Source organism: Canis lupus, chromosome 4 (assembly GCF_011100685.1).
Source record: "Canis lupus familiaris isolate Mischka breed German Shepherd chromosome 4, alternate assembly UU_Cfam_GSD_1.0, whole genome shotgun sequence".
Lineage (NCBI taxonomy): Eukaryota > Metazoa > Chordata > Mammalia > Carnivora > Canidae > Canis > Canis lupus.
The window spans coordinates 13,882,398-13,900,054 of NC_049225.1; the positions used below are offsets into that span (position 1 = coordinate 13,882,398).

The window sequence follows — 17,657 nt, forward strand, 5'->3', positions numbered from 1 at the left end:
CATCTTTTCACTCGAACACTTAGAGGCCATGGTAGGATTATTATTTGGCCTAATTCCAATATTGCTGTGTCTCAGGGGATAGGGAGGCCCAAGGACAGAGAAATGGAGTATCAGCTCATTGGTGGAAGACTCAAAACATGTACAACATTCATGGATTAAGTTCATTGTCTCATACGGGCATGGCACCCCAAAACAATTACAATAGTAGCATCAAAGATTACTGATCACAGATCACCATAACAAATATCATAATAATGAAAAATTTAGACATATTGTGAGAATTACCAAAACGTAACTCAGAGACCTAAAGTGAGCAAATGCTTTTGGAAAAATGATGCCTACAGACTTGCTCTACACAGGGTTGTCATAAGCCTTCAATTTGTAAAAAACACGGTATCTCAGAAGTGCAAAAAATTGAAGCAAAGTACAACAGGGATACCTGTACTCCATGAACAAATTCTGTCTGAGTAGGGAAATGATACTGTACCAGTTGGAAAGAAAATTTTCCCTCTTTCAACTACATAGTAATTGTGTGATATAATGCTTTCCCTGAAGCCTTGGTGCAAAGACATAGGTAGTTGTTATTGTTTTTGTTTTTTGGGTTTTTTGGAGTGACAAAACTTGGCAAAACTTAGCCTGTGCAAGAGGAAAGGCCACAAATTCTGAGCTAGGCTTAAAATTTATATCTGAAGCAAGGAGATAAAGCATTTACATCAGGATCAACTCTTTTTGCCCTTTACAGGGAACAGCAATACAGGCTGGTAGAGGGCAGGCTTCTGAAACAAATATCTTGTCTATCTAGTGAAGTATCTTCCTGAGCTAATTTTTCCTTTATATCAGAATTAGATTTGGAGACCAAGGCCAGGGTAATCAGTAAGTGAAGTGGGTGCTGCTTTATGTCCTCTGTTAGTCATCTCAGATCTTTTTCACAAACTCCCGAAAGACTGACACTCTGTTAACAAAGGATCCTTCCTTTTGTTTCATAATAATTTTGTGATACAGAAACCGAACCAATGAACATGGCATGTGTCACACAGAAAGTAGTCAATGTTCAGCAGTAATGATGATTATTTTGCAGTTGTGAAGGTTTCTTCACAAAACAGAATGTTAGAAATGTCACATCACTTCCTTTGGATAAAATTAAATTTAGTCTGAGGTCTCCTATTTGCTAGTTGGCAGGAAATCTATTCTCAGTCATTATTAGATCACTCCCATCTCAATCTTTGAGGCCTAATAGAGAAAAAGCTAATTGTCTAAGCACAAATGGCTACTTGATGTTAGGGGACTTTGGGTATATCTGCCCTGCTTGGTCCTGAGGACTCTAGAGCATGCCCTGAGGTCAGAGGCTCAGACCCCTAGAGGATCCTACTTAGTGCCTCTCCACTGAGGTCCTAGCCCCCAAATCTAATTCTGATCTAAAGGAAAAATTAGCTCAAGGAGACACTTCACTAGACAGACAAGGTATTTGTTTCAGACCAGCCTGTCTTGCTGTTTCCTATAAAAGGCAAAAAGGGTTGATACTGATGTAAATGCTTATTTTCCTTGCTTCAGACATAAATGTTAGGCCTAGCTCAGAACTTGCACCCTTTCCCTTGCACAGGCTAAGTTTTCCCAAGTTCTGTCACTCCAAAAAAACGACCTGTATCTTTGCACCAAGGTTTCAGTGAAAGCATTATATTATGCAATTACTATTTATTTGAAAGGGGGAAAGTTTTCTTTCCAATTGACACAGTATCATTTCTCTATGCAGACAGAATTTGTTCATGGGGTACAAGTATATCTTGTACTTTGCTTCAACCTTGGTATGAGGGGTGGACTCAAGCTCAGTTCTGTGAGGCCTTCTCAGAGGCTGTCCTGGTGTTTCCCTCTCTCCTGCTGTTTTCTTCTTTCTTCTTTATCCCCAATGTCATTTTTGCAAAGGCTCTTTCCCTTTGCCCTCTAGTAGGATTGCCAGATTTAGTGAACAAGAACAAGAACAACAAGAACAACAACAACAAATGAGCCGGGAAAAATCACCCAGTAAATCTGGATTTCAGCTAAACAATGAATAACTTTTTAACATAAGTATACCCCTAGCAATGCTTGGGACATATTTACACTAAAAAACCTCTTACCTATCTGCAATTCATATTAAACCAAGCACCCTATATTTCTCTTGCAGCTCTACCCTAAGATCTCCTGCTTTTGAAAGACCCAGAAATAGAAGTTGTGTGTAGGATTGGGTCTTTCTCTTGCATATCTTCGGTGGGATAGAGGGAAGAACAGTCTGGAAAGCCTTAAAAGGTACAGGGAAAAATTCAGCATGGACAAACACAAAATAGATCCGTAAGTCTTATGCTCATCATTATGTTCATCATTCTCATCATTGCCCATGGTGAGTTGCTACTTAAGAGTCAATCCCCCTGGGGAAGGCAATATTAATGGATCCTTTCCTGAGTCTAGTTTTAATTAAGATAAAGGAGAAGGAGAACCGAGCAGGCTTGGAGAGCCTGAAAGCTGGGAAAGTGGAAGAGGAAGCAAAGGGAAAAGGTACAGAGAGCTGAGGGCCAGAGAGGCAGCTTCATGCCTCACCCGTCACTGGTACGCCTGATGCAGGGCATTATGGGCAGCGTACAATGGCAGAACTAACACTGACCTGATTCCATTCAACTTCCAGTGCTGCCACCACCACCACCATGCTGTGTAGCCTGGGCCAGTCATTGGATTTCTCTCTGCAGCTCTGGCCTGTCTTGTGAGAGTCAAACCCAGATGTACTCTTGCATGTTTTACGGGTGCCTTAGCGTGGACGTTTGCAAATGTGAACTCATCCTTTCCCCCTCTAGACCTGCCCTTTCTGTGTTCTCTGTTTAGTCCCATGATACCACCACCTGCCCAGGCACAGAGGGTGGGACACCTACCCGTCATCCTAGAGCTAGTGGGGAAGAATTATCGCTGGTGGTTGCTGGACTAGGTCAGGTTCATCTGGCTGGCTAGGCATGTGTCCCTCGCCTTTTTCATTGCTATCAAAGGTGAGGACCTTCTCAGATAAGAGATATTTTTCCCAAGAGGACAAAGCCATTCTGAGGGGGCCAGAGAGAACAGGAAATGTTTCTTCTGTACATTGGAGAGAAAATTGAATTAAATGTACTCCTGTACCTTTTATAATGACTTTGTGATAATTCACTCTACCTTTTTCTCTTTTTTTCCTCAAACATCAAGGACTTTTTTAAAAATTGAGAAATAATTGACGTATAACATTATCTTAGCTTCAGGTGTACAATGTAATGCTTTGATATTTATATATATTGTGAAATGAACATCACAATAAGTCTAGTTAATATTCAATCTCCCTTTTCTTGAAGTGACTTTAATGAGTCTCTGTTCCTATCTATCAAAATAGCTTAATAAACAGAAAATCACTTTACTTTCTTTTTCTCAATGGACATTTTTACCAAGAGATAAAACTAGGGAGGCGGGGCATGTACTAGGATCTACACCCTGGGAAATTTCTTGTGTTTTTTAGAATCAAAAATACATTTTAGAATATACCATAGTGGCAATTTCCTCAATAATACCCCGATGATCAAAGAGTTATTTTAAATGAATCCATTGAGATTAGAGTCTAACAGTGAAAGGTAAGGAGGCATCTGAAAATAATTAACTAATCTTCTCTACTCTTGAAATAGCTTCTCTTCCCCAGGAAAGAGGAAAGAAGCCAAATAATAGGGGGATGGATGAAAAAGCACAATATTATTTCACAGTTTCTGCTTGGAAAGATTAAAAAAAATAATTCATAATAATATGTTCTCTTCTAGTTATTTCATGGTAAGGATATGGCAAATGGATGGGAGAAAAAGCAGTCATTAGCCATGTTTGAAAAATGGTTAAATGTTGTGAAGGGGGTAAAGTCTCGTCTTAATAATCCCAGGGAAATACAACCTAAGTGAAATCATTTCATGGTGGTTTTGAATTATTCCAGCCCAGTCAATGAAGAGTTTCAAATAGCCTAAAGCAATGAGGTTAATTTGTTACAAAATCACCATAGGGGGAAATACACAGTCTTCTCTGTCACACACACACACACACACACACACCCCTTTATATTTTTTATATTTATTATATTTATGTATATGAAGTGATATCTGTTTAAAATACAAATTCCTGGCACTTAAAATCTAAAATTTTGACACTCTTCAAACAAAAATCTGATTCAGAATTAAGTGTGGATCTTCAGCCAACTGTGCTAGGAGCCTGATAAATGTGATAGGATTTGAATGTAGAAGGCAGGTGTTTTCTGTCTTTTAAGTTCCACAAAAATCCAGTATGTGTGTATATTTGTGTGTGTACATACTTATGATTCTTTCCTTTATAGCTTGCAATCATCCCATTCTGCTTGTTCCTCTTAGATCTTTAGCCAAGAAATAGTCTGGAGTTAATAGTTGCCATTCCAATACTGGGTCATAGCCAGAAATGGTTAGTGAGTTTGAAGAAGATGTACCTTAAGAAACTGTTCATTGAGTGTCTACTAAGTCCTAAGTACCTTCTTTATGACAATCTGCTAGTTGAGATTTTTATCTACTTTTTAGGCCAGGTATAAGGTTAAGTCACTTACTCAGGATCACACTTTTAATTTAAATTATTTTAATTCCAGTATAGTTAACATACACTGTTATATTAGTTTCAGAAATACTATATGGTGATCCAACAATTCTGTATATTGCTCAGTGCTCATCATGATAAGTGCACTCTTTAATCCCTTTCACCTGTTTTACCCATCCGCCCCACACCTACCCTTGGTAACTGTCAATTTATCTATGTAGTTAAGAGTCTGTTTTTTGGTTTTCCTCTTTTTTCTTTTGTTCATTTGTTTTATTTCTTAAATTCCACATAAGAATGAAATCATATGACATTTGTTTGTCTTTCTCTGACTTATTTCACTTAGCATAATACACTCTAGTTCCATCAATGTTGGTCCAAATGGCAAGATTTCATTCTTTTTATGGTTTAGTAATATTCCATAGTGCATGTGGTGTGTGTGTGTGTGGTCATATTTGATCTCCAAGTATCTAAGCTAGAATTCCATTCCCTCGTGCTAAACTTGAAAGCCCATGATCTTTCCCTGCCAAGTGATGACCTATCTAATGGTTAGGAGCAGGGACTCTGGAGTAGGGACTCTAGAGACTCAGTTTGAATTCTGCTTCTATTGCTTTCTAACTTGGGGAAATTATAAAACCTCTGTATTCAGTTGCTTCATCTGTAAAATGCAAATAATATTATTAAATTGCTTAATAAAGTTGTTGAGAAGATTAATTCATATATATGTGTATATATATATACATATATACATACATATATATGTGTGTGTGTATATATATATATATATATATAATAGTGTTTACTTCATACATTGTAAGCCCCTATTCTCTATTGGTTGCTGTCATTATTATTATTATTATTATTATTATTAATTATTATTATTATTATTATTATTCTGTATTTTCACAGGGGATTGAAACTTTGACTCTTTCATGCTCAGGAAAATGCTAGTTTACCACCAGTTGCTCCAGGGGCTGGTTGGTTCCTAATTAACCACAACTTTTCTACCCATCCTTTATTCTCTTGCTTCTAAATGGGGAATTTCCTGGGGTATATGGTTGCTCACCAAACTCGGTCAGGATGTCTCCCAAATGCTTTTTTTGGGCTCCAGAGAACTGACAAGTCCATGTTTACGTTCCAAATTATTTGGGAAAACCTGTAAACCTGGTGAGGGTAGGATGGCTTTTCACTTAGAGTTACCTCATCCAAAGTCATAGATATATTTTCCTCCTGGGAAGTGTAACTTACCTGTTTCTAGTGTCCAAAATACAACTTTCTCTGAATGCCTCCCACCGTGGTGCCTGAGTGAGGGGCTTTCCACCTCAGAATGAGGTCATAAAGATGCAATTATTCTTCTCCACAGAGTTGACTCTACCAGGTTCATTTACAAAGTTACTCAGCTGTGACTTGGCCACTTAAATAACTCTGTTGCCTAAAGATATCCCTTGCTGCAGCCATTTACCTCCAAGAATCATGTTCATGTTACAGAGAAACACAAATAGAAGCACGTTCTGCACCAGCAGTGTTACAGACCCATATTTTGTCAGTTGTAAATTATATCTGGTCTTGGGTGGGAGGTAGTCAACAATTCTATATTCTCTGTTATGAGAAATATTAGACCCTCATAATTTGGAAGTCTCATATGCTAGCTGTATTTTGTTCTGGCAGATTTTAGAAGTAAACAATTCTCTGGATGCCTAAAAGTAATGCCTAGGTTTCTGTTTTTACATATTTAAGCTATGCATTTAGATACAATTCAAGCATTCCAGAGTGTTAACGGTGTTTACAAAGGAAACTGCCAGAGGCAAATTCAGGCAGTTCCTTAAATTAATAATGCTTTTGTTCGCAGTCCAATTTTTCCTTCCAGTTCTGCTAGAGCCAATGTTCATCTTCTCCATTTATTCAGGGGATAATGATGACAATTTCCATTTACACATTGCATTTCATCTGGAAGTCTCTCTCTCTCTCTCTCTCTCTCTCTCTCACACACACACACACACACACACACACACACACACACACAAGATATCACTGTCTGCCACTTTCTGCATGGCAACAGAAAATGCAAACTGCATCATCACAATCATTGGTCAGTGAGGAGAAGAGAAGCCCCAAAGCAAATACTGAAAGAAAGGAGGCTGAAAGAAAGGCAGGATGGGCAGAAGGAAACTCAACACATTGCCGTGTTTACTGAGAAGAGGGACCTGCCTCGAGAAGCAGAGTGTTTTCTGGTAACCACCCCTGCACCTCTGTAGGAATTAATAGTATAGTTGAGTGAGTGGCTTGGAGCTAGACAGACCCACATTTAAGTCTTTGACCTATCACTTTCTTGTTGAGTGTCTTTGGGCAAATCATGTGGCCTCTTTGAGACTTGGTTTTTGCATCTGTTAAGGGGGTATATTAATTCCTACCTTCCAAGGTTGTATATGTTAAATATATGTAACTAAAATATGGTATAAAGGATTAGCAAATGATCACCAGTATTTACTATTTCTTTTTTTTTAAATAAGATTTTATTTATTTATTCATGAGAGACACAGAGAGAGAGGCAGAGACATAGGCAGAGGGAGAGGCAGATGCACCCTGGGATCATGACCTGAACCAAAGGCAGATGCTCAACCACTGAGCCATCCAGGTACCCCGGTGGTATACTCTTTCAAGGGGCCACACATGCTCTGCCTAGCTCCAACTGCCTGAGACAATTTTGAGCTTTATACAAGAGAGGGAGTGGTATCATCACCCAAAGGCCTAAAATATAATGATGACCTCTTGTAGGCTGAGGAAAATATGTGGTCTTCCATTAGCATGGGCTTTAACATAACTACTTTAGATACAAATTTTATTGCATGTAAAAATTATCTGGAGGATCTTTGAAAATATAGATTACAGAGTTCTGTTCTAGAGTTTCTGATGCAGTAGGTTCAGAATTATTCAATCTAATAATTTGACTTTCTAAATAGTTCCCAGGTGGTGCTGATACTTCTGGTCTGGGGACCGCACTTTGAGAACCCCTGCAGGTCCAGTAGCTAATTATTATTTGGAAGCCATGGAGAGCCTAATTTCCAGAGAGTGTGTTATATTTGGGGGCTAGAGGGTCCACAAGAAGCTGGGGGCATTGAAGGGGAAGTCAGGGATAGGTTGAGCACCTGCAAAAGAGAAAGCTGAAAGCTAGGATGGGCTTTGAGACCCCATGGACCTAGTTCACAGCACAGGCTCGTACTCTTTTGGGTAGCAGTTTCTCCTTTCTCCTCTCTCTCTCGGCTTCCTCTTTTTAATGACTCTTACCCCTGTGGGTTTCCTCTTCCTCCTACCAAGTCACCTCCAGATCTGCCTGATGAAGAGACATGGATAGAGGGTTTCAGGTAGTGGAAAAAGCATGCATCGTGGCCGGGAAGTTGGATTTGAGGAGCTAAAAGCAATTCAAATGGTCTGGAGTCTAGGGTACAAAGAGATTCAAGCCAGGGAGAATGTTTGAGCAACACAGCAGAAGTCAGGTCACAAATTGGACCTGATCTTAAATATTATGGGAAGCTACTGCAGGGTATTAATCAAGAGGATGACACTAGTTGATTCGTAATTTCAAGGCTCACTCTGCCAACACTGCAGGAAATTGACTGGAGGAGCCTGAACCAGATGGGGAGATGAGAGCAGTGGTTCTTGTAGGTATCTGGGCATGCAACTGTGCTGGCTTGGACAGGGATGAAGCCAGGCAGGAAGGGAGGGACTCCTGGTATCCCTATTTCACTGTAACAAAGTTCTTGAACCATTTCTGTCATTTATTCCAGGAGTTTCTTCAAGCATGCTTAGGTGTGCTTCAGAGTCACCTGGTGGGCTTATAAAAACACAGCCATTTGAATTTCTGTGTCAGTGTGTAGGGGTGAGGCCCCCCAAATTTCCATTCCTAATGCACTTCCAGGGGGTACTGATGCTGCTGGTCCTGAGACCACACTTTGAGAACTACTGATTTATTCCTACCTTTTTATGGAGAGGATAACAGCCTTGGGCCTTTCTAGCCAATAGAGTTCTCAGCTTTTCATAACCAGTATCCTGGTGTGTAAGCAAAACATTGAATCTGCTTGCGAAGATCCTACTCTTCAGGACATGCATCAGCTCACCAAGCTCTCTCAGGCTCAACTAATTTGTCCTCATGAACTACCAACCTTGCCCTGACTTTTCCAACGACTGCTTTGTCTGAGCCTTCACTTAGCTTCTGTAGGAAGTGTAACCTGCTCAATCCCAAGTGACTCCAATTAACTCTCTTGGAGTCGACTCCCTGAGTGAATGACTTGAATAACTCAGCATGACTGTAATGTTTTATTTACTTAAAGATTCTGAACTCTTCCACCCCACAATCCTACCGTAAACAAGGATAAAGCAGAAAACAATCATGAGTTAAATAATGTTTCTTTATCCTAGGAGTTGCTCCTTTGTTCTCTGACTCTTTCCATATTCCTTTAACTCTCACAGATGGCCAACCTTTCATGATTTTATTTTGGCAAGGACCTTCCTGCTCCATGCAGGATCACATTAAACATGCTTTGATGATGGGAATAGAAAGTAAAAATTAACTGCAAGTTTGCCTTTCTGGTCTGTTATTAACTGGTTGTTCTTCCTATGGAAGCATTAGCAAAGTATGCATCAGTCAGGGGCCTTGGTTGTCTGTTTCTTCTTTTCTTTTCCCTCTACATACAATCTAGGGTTTTTTGCCATTTGAAACTTCTTGTCACAGAGTTAGTGTGGTTACCACATCGACTACAGAGAACATACATGCTTCCCATGTGCCCTCTAGAGACTTGAAGGCTCTCAGAGTCCCTGCTGTGTCTTCAGCTCCCTGTAGGGTCAAGCATCTTGGCCACACAGAGACTTTAGGACCTGAGAGTGGATTCCCCAAAGTGCTCATCTGGCATTGATTAAAACGTGAGGGGAGAGAGCCACAGAAGAAAAGAAAATGTTAGTGCTCCCTCATGCTGCATGGCAGTCAAGGCTGGCTTCCAAGTCACTGAGGGGAGGAGACCAGGATTCTGGAAGGGAGAAATAATTGAGGAGAAGATGCAGGGGAAGGTGAGTTCAGAACTGAGCCTGAGAAAACCTCCCACCACCCATTAGAGTGTTGTCAAATAGGAAGGAGATGACTGAGAGATTAGGGAGGGAAAATTATTTTATATCAGGGAGAAGCCTAGGTTTAAGATTTCCAATTTCAGGCATCATTCACTGTGCAGTATGTTGGTGTATTCCCTCAAGTGGGGTTTATACGTCGGAACACCTGCACCCCGATGTTTATAGCAACAATGTCCACAATAGCCAAACTGTGGGAGGAGCCTCGGTGTCCATCGAAAGATGAAATGGATAAAGAAGATGTGGTCTATGTATACAATGGAATATTACTCAGCCATTAGAAACGACAGATACCCACCATTTGCTTCAACGTGGATGGAACTGGAGGGTATTATGCTGAGTGAAATAAGTCAATCGGAGAAGGACAAACATTATATGGTCTCATTCATTTAGGGAATATAAAAAATAGTGAAAGGGAATAAAGGGGAAAGGAGAAAATATAAGTGGGAAATATCAGAGAGGGAGACAGAACATGAGAGACTCCTAACTCTGGGAAACAAACAAGGGGTGGTGGAAGGGGAGGTGGAAGGGGGGTGTGGGTGACTGGGTGATGGGCACTGAGGGGGGCACTTGATGGGAGGAGCACTGCATGTTATGCTATATGTTAGCAAATTGAACTCCAATAAAAAAGTGGGATTTATAAAACAAATTACTTAGACTGAACCCAGTTTTCGCATTGACTTCATTATTAAAATTATTTTATGATGTAATTTTATGTTGTAAATATATTTTCATATATTTATGTGATACATATGAAAATGTATATTTATATCACATATGTATATTTATCCTGTAATGTAAACAAATTTATAAATTATACCATGTTATAGAAATTATTATTTTTTAAAGATTTTTAAAATTTATTTATTCATGAGAGACAGAAAGAGAGAGAGAGGGAGAGACGCAGGCAGAGGGAGAAGCAGGCTCCATGCAGGGAGCCCAACGTAGGACTCGATCCCGGGACTCCAGGATCATGCCCTGAGTCGAAGGCAGATGCTTAAACTCTGAGCCACCCAGGTGTCCCTAGAAATTATTTCTGTAAGCAATATAAAATCATTCTAATGAAAAAAGTAAGAACTTTTGATGAGGGAGGGGATCAAGTTGATGGCTGGACAATTGGGTGAGATTTTACTTTTCATATTTCCTAATCTTTGCTCCTACAGTTTGATCCCTCAATGAGAGGATTTATCCTTCCTATCTATAATTGATTGAGGTTATTTATTTCATACTTAGAAACTCCCTCTTTCCATATTCACATTGAACATTTATAATGCTCAAATGTACTCTCCTAATCATTTGTCTAATTTGAGTATGGAATATATATTTTTTTATTAATTTGGATTCTACAAGCTTGGAATTTGTGAATTTTCAGGTAGATTTTAAAATAAATAACATTCACTCAAAAACTGATTTGAGATTGGGCTGTGATTTTTCCACTTAAGAGAACAAAGTGGCTCTAAGTACTTTGGGAACACCCATTTAAAAAGATTTAATTGCAATTTAAAGGCAATATCACTACAGTTCAGGCTATTTGATGTGCTCATCAAAAATCTTCCTGTAAGGGTCAAGAAACAACCCACCTCACCTTTAGTCTAGGTGGAATTACCTAGACTATTTGAAGGTGATAAATGCATATTAAAGTGATTTTTTTTTTTTTCTGCCATGGATTTAGTCTGGCCTTTTTTCTATTGTGTCTGAGTTAGAGATGGCTGTATTACCATATTCAGCAGTCCTAGTTTACAATACTGCACTTGACCAATAGGTGTCACTGTCTAACACATGATATATTCGAACAAAAAGAATCCCTATGTATGGATTTCGAGATTGTGTAATCCTAATTAATTCTGTACTTTATCAGAATGGAAGGGTAGAAACTTTGAGCCTTGTTTCCGTAAAGCAACGACTCCAGAGGCTGATGGGAGCAGGGGAAGGAAATGTTTTCGCTCTTTCAGTGAGAAGTTATGAGAAGACAGTTCTTGAGCTCTCCAGCAGAGATCTGTCACCAGGCTGACCAAGTGCCTTTTAATGATTGCTTGTCAAGACTTACTTTATTTATTTTTTCTCACTCAGCCAAGGCCTTCAATTAATACTGGAGGGTCAATTAATTCCAAGTCTGTTCAGGGTTCAGAAAGGTTTTCATCCTGCTACACATAACTGAGTCAGGATACTCCCGAAGTAAAGTTTTCATCCTTGTCAAATACCAGTGGTGGGATAGACATATGTACCGTGATGATTATGGAGTTAGCCTTGAGTGCTTGACAATACAGGCAACATTTAGGGATTAGAGAGAGAGAGAAGGGAATCACAAATTTGCTGCCTGAAAACTTGAAGGCCTAGGTAGACTTCCTTCTCCCTGGTATAAGAGGAAAGTGGCATTATCACAGTTTCAGTGAAACTTCTGGACAGTTAATTTTTCTTCAGCTGCTTTTTTGAAAAAGAAAATTATTATGGAAGTTTTGAGCATACATGAAATTAGAAAAAATAGTATGATAAACCTCCATATGCCTGTTGCCCAGATCAGTGCATGGCATGGTGTTTCATCTATTATCAGCATGTGTCCAGTCGTGTTTCATCTACACTGTCTCTCCTATGCCTTACCCCCACCTATTGGATAATTATGAAGTAAATACTAGACACAATATTACCTCACCCTTAAATATATCAGTATGTATCTCTGAGAGATAAGACAGTATTTTTTAAATCATTGTTAGAGCCCCCTCCTTACCAAAAAAAAAAAAATCCTTAACACTAGTTCTTTAAAAAAAAAAAAAAAAAAGACCTAGAGAACATTTATTTGTTTTTCACTAAGACTTTTCTTGAAGATGCAACTAAACTGTCTCCACTCCCACCCCAACTTGAAGAAGGATTAGTGCAGTGAATGTTATAAAGCAGATATGGAGAGTTTGAAGGATTGGAACCAAAATTAACTGAAAAAAACAACTTCCATCTAAATTATAAAAATGCTTACATTAAAGAAGAGGGGGGAAAGAGGGCCATGGGGGTTTCAGATTGATCAAGATCCTCACATTTCATCTACTCCATGCAATCCTGGCTGTGGTATACCACAATGGAAACAGGATTGCTGTAACACAAAACTTCCACTGTAGCACAGTGTATATGCGTGTTCAAGCCCACCCCCAACCCCCCATGCTTCCAGCTCAGCTATTTCCGGGCCTGTTGGGCCTGCCCACGAAGACACATGTAGATCTTTTCTTTAATCCAGACTTTGTTATAAGGCTGGTATGCGTGGATATCAGCTCCATAAACAAGGCAGCTGAGGTCTACCAAATCATGGGTAAAATCAACCAACTTACTGATATCATATGTGATAGAGGGGATCTTCAGATGATCTTCATAATTTTACAAATGCAGTCAATGGATTCCTTCACAGAGTCATAGCATAAATCCTGCCTTCTGGCCTCTTGCGGGGCTGTTCAGCAAAATGGTGTGAAACTTGGCCCCAAATTCTCCTGCTGCCAATACTACCTACACCACCAGTGCAACACTATTTCTTTAATATGATTAAATATGTTTTCAGTATTTACTAAATTTACCTTGTTGTTCCATTACATTTTTTATTAAATTGATTTATTTGAATCAGGATTCAAATAAAGTCCACATATCACATTTGGTGTTTCCTAAAATTCTTTAAATCTGTAACCCTTTCCCTCCCTCTCTCTCTCTCTTTTTTTTTTAATGCACTTATTTATTGAAGAAACTGGATCTTGTGCCCCATTGCATATTTTACACTCTGGGATTGGCCAGTTGCATCTCTGTGGTGTCATTTGACATGTTCATCTGTATATTTCCTATTAACTGGTAGTTATATTGAGATGCTTGATGATATTCAAGTCCAATTTTTTGGTAGAACATTTCATAAGTGATGCTGTGGACTCATTATTATATCATATCAAGGGCATATGATGTTTGATGCACTATCTTTTCATTGTGTTGTATTTTATCTTGTTTTATTTTTTGTAATGTGAAGATTCACCAGAGGTTTCAAATATTGTTGGCCTGATCTATGCATCATTCCACAGATGGCTTTAGCCACCCTGGATGACCATTGTCTGGAGCCATTATTTCATTAGGGGCTAAAAAAATATAGATATTCTGATTCAATCATCCCTTCTGTAATTACTAAGAGGAATTCTTCTATAAAGAAGAATTATTTTTTGTCAATTATTTGATTACACTGGAATATAGTTAATACAGGAAAGGTGGGATAATTTCCCCCCTTTGTCAAATTTTAGAATGAGAGGTTGGTGCCCTAAAAGACTTTCAAATGGAACCACTGATTTTTTTTTAATATATCATTATGACCTCATAGATTTTTTAACCTGGTGTGACATGTATGTTTGTATATTTTTTGTATTTGAGTGTAATTCTTTTAGTTTCAGTGCACGAGACAAGAAATAATAAGTGTTGGGGAGGATGTGGAGAAAAAGGGTACATTGTCAGTGGGAATGTAAATTGTTAAAGCCACTGTGGAAAACAGTGTGACTTCATAGTTTTTTTTAAAAGATGTGTTTGATGTGTTTTTATCTATTAGAGTTATGCTTTTTGATGCATGGACCATCTCATCTTTGGCCACTGGGAGTCCCTTATTTATTATCTCTTGACATGACCCAGTGAATGTGGATAGCATTCTGGAATGATAGGATGGAATGATAGGATGTTCTAGGCTTATATAAACTTACTGCACCAGACCTGAAATCAGCCATCTTTCCAAGGATTTCAGGAGTGTTTTGTGGAAATGGTATTTAGAAACCACAATCTGTACACTAGGGGCACTCCTTGTCCCTGAGGTAGTTATCGCTTCTAAATCTTTTGTGTGAAGAGAGTTAGGTAATGATTTTTTAAAATTCATTACATCATGAGTATATTTGATTTTTCAAATGCAAGTCTATGAACCTCATTGCCCTGTATTTCCTTTAACCATATTTCAGGATTTTATAAGATTCAGCTTAGGAAAAATTGAGTTTATGATATTTAGTTTGAATTTAATGAGATATAGTTATGTGATTTTGCAGTCACTTTTGTGCAGTTAAGCCATTGCTAACCATCAGTGTATGAATTACTTCTATGGTTCCTGGAAGCAGAAACATGGATCCTAGCGTTAGAACTAGGAGTGCAATATATGGAATCGGAAGCTGATCTCTGGAAAATTCTTTCAGTCATCAGACGTATTTAATTGTTAGTGGAGAATTCAGTTCTCATCAACACCTTTTTAAAAATGGAAATGCTCTGCTGTCAGAGAATATATTTGATAATATATACAAATGATGACACTAGCAAATTAAAAAGCAGCATATATTTAAAAGACTTATGGTAATCATGCAAAATAGAACTTATCAAAATTCCTGTGTTTGTAGGACACAAACTTACAATAGAACTACAGACAACAAAAACATATTTCATTAACATTGCATAGTTCACACATTCCAGGTATCAATAATAAAAAATTTTGATTCTAGAAAATATTAAATTATCTTTCTATTCTCACTACAAAGGTTGATATTAGAAAGTGTTCTTATATAAAGAGATGATTAAAAATTAATTTATAGTAATAAAGAAGGCAAATATTATAAAAGTATCTTAGGCAGTTAATTAATAAGGATTTGCTTTTTTTTCAGGTACTTATGGTTGAATATTTGTTAGCTATTTAAACTTTTTTGTGATTTCTCTTTTTGATATAAACAAATATGCACTTCTGTACCTAATTTTGTATTTTTAATGATATATTGTTATTTTTTAAATTAAGCCCTTCAAATTGTAGAGACCTCAGACTCCATGAAATCTCCATGAGCTGCCAAGTGCTGGTTATTCTTTCTTTATCCTCTTTTCCTCTTAAAATTTTTTTAAAATTCAAATATAATTAACATATGGTGTTATATCAGCTTCAAGTGTACAATATAATGATTCAACAATTCTATAATTAGTGCTCATAATAAGAAGTGTACTCTTAATTTCCTTCACTTATTCACTTATTTCATTTAGTCACCCCCTTCCCCCTGGGCAATCACCAGTTTGTTTTCTAAATTTAAAAGTCAGTTTTTTGTTTGTATTTTTTTGTTGCTGTTCATTGTTTTGTTTCTTAAATTTCACATGAGTGAAATCAAATGGTATTTGTCTTTCTCTGGCTGATTTATTTCACTTAGCATTATACCCTCTGAATCCATTCGTGTTGTTGAAAATGGCAAAATTTCGTTCTTTTTATGGATGAATAATATTCATATTATATGAATATATGAATATATGATATATATGAATATATGATTATATATGATATACATTATATATATATACACACATCACATCTTCTTGATCTATTCATCAGTGGATGGGCGCTTAGTTTGCTTCCATATCTTGGCTATTGTAGATACTGCTGCACTAAACAGAAAGGTATCTGTATCTTTTTGAATTAGTAATTAGTATTTTAATTTTCTCTGAGTTGTTCTTTATTTAGCGTCTCCTAATTTTAGCCTTTCTCTGTTCTGTGCCCTGGGACCCATAGATTGCCCTACCTGGGTCTATGTGCTGTGCTTTTTAACTTCTAGATGGGTTGAAACAGAAAGGTACCAGCTAGAGTTGAAAAGGAAAGAAAAGAGATAAGTTGGGATATTCATTTTTTTTTTTTTTCGCTTTTTTCATGTCTCACTATTGTTGGAACAGTGAAAACACTTCCCTAAGGCTCAGGACTACTTGGTGGAAGGCTTTTGTTCTGTGGTTTCAGCTCTTTCGGGGCTGCAATATCATCATCTTCTTCCTTTTTCCCTTCAGGCCTTGAGTGTAGTGACTTTCTCCAAGATGCCTCACCATCCTTGTTGATTTCCTTAATCCTGTTGGAGATGTATTTTTTTTAATTAAAAAAATATTTTATTTGTTTATTTACAAGAGAGATAGAGAGAGAAAGAGAGAGATTGAGAGCAAATGCAAGCAAGGGGAGAGCCAGAGGGAGAGAGAGAATCCCAAGCCGACTCCCTGCTGAGCATGGGGCCCCCTCCCTGGGGCTCAGTCCCACAATCCTGAAATCAAGCCTGAACCAAAACCATAAGTTTTTTCCCCACAAACTGAGCCATCCAGGCACCCCCCTGTTTAAGATTTAAGTAATAGTTCTCTTGTTAGGTTCTTTCAAGTACACTTTTTTGAGTTTACCATTTGATTTCTGCTGGTGCTGAGGTAGGTTTTGAGGTTAAATGCGAGTAGGGAAGGCTGGGATGGGAAGTTCATCAAAGCTTATTGGCTCCCTTTGATTACCTGGTACTTTAGCTTGCACTTCCCTTTTTGTCTGAAAGCTGTGCTGTATCCGGACCTTGCTTAGGGCATGGGACCCTTTGCCAAGGCAGGGATCTTCTGCACTTAGGTTTTAGGTTTCTTTCTTCCCTTTTTTAAAAAAAAATATTTTATTTATTTATTCCTGAGAGACACAGAGAGAGAGGCAGAGACACAGGCAGAGGGAGAAGCAGGCTCCCTTTGGGGATCCCCATGCGGGACTCGATCCCAGGATGCCAGGATCATGACCTGAGCAAAAGGCAGACACTCAACCCCTGAGCCATTCAGGTGCTGCAGGTTTTAGGTTTCATTGGGATACCACATACCGACTTTCTCTAAAAGGCATGCCTTCTTCTAGGGGTGTCAGCACTGAGCAGCATATGAGAGCTTGATTCCCTGAGACATCTGTATTCTATCCTCTCCAGTGGTTAGAATTCCTCCCCTTCTGTTGCTTGCTGCTCACATAGGTAAATCCCTCTCTTTCCTCCTCCTCTATTATCTTTAGTATAATATGTGCAGCACATTTCAGCATTTATTTTATATACAGAGAGCATATTATTTCAAGTAATTTATGTTTTACATCGTAGAAAAATCTATGGGGCAAGATGCTGAGGATCAGAATGAAATAGGTAAAAGGAAAAATTGTAAGAAGAATCATACAAATTAAAATTCTGTTATTATGCCCCCAGACC

The 17,657-nt window shown here is 38.2% G+C and overlaps 1 pseudogene; it reads right to left on the reverse strand.

Moving 5' to 3' along the window:
- Positions 1-12,852: 12,852 nt before the first annotated feature.
- Positions 12,853-14,414, reverse strand: LOC111095685 (annotated as a pseudogene).
- Between the last annotated feature and the right edge of the window lie 3,243 nt (positions 14,415-17,657).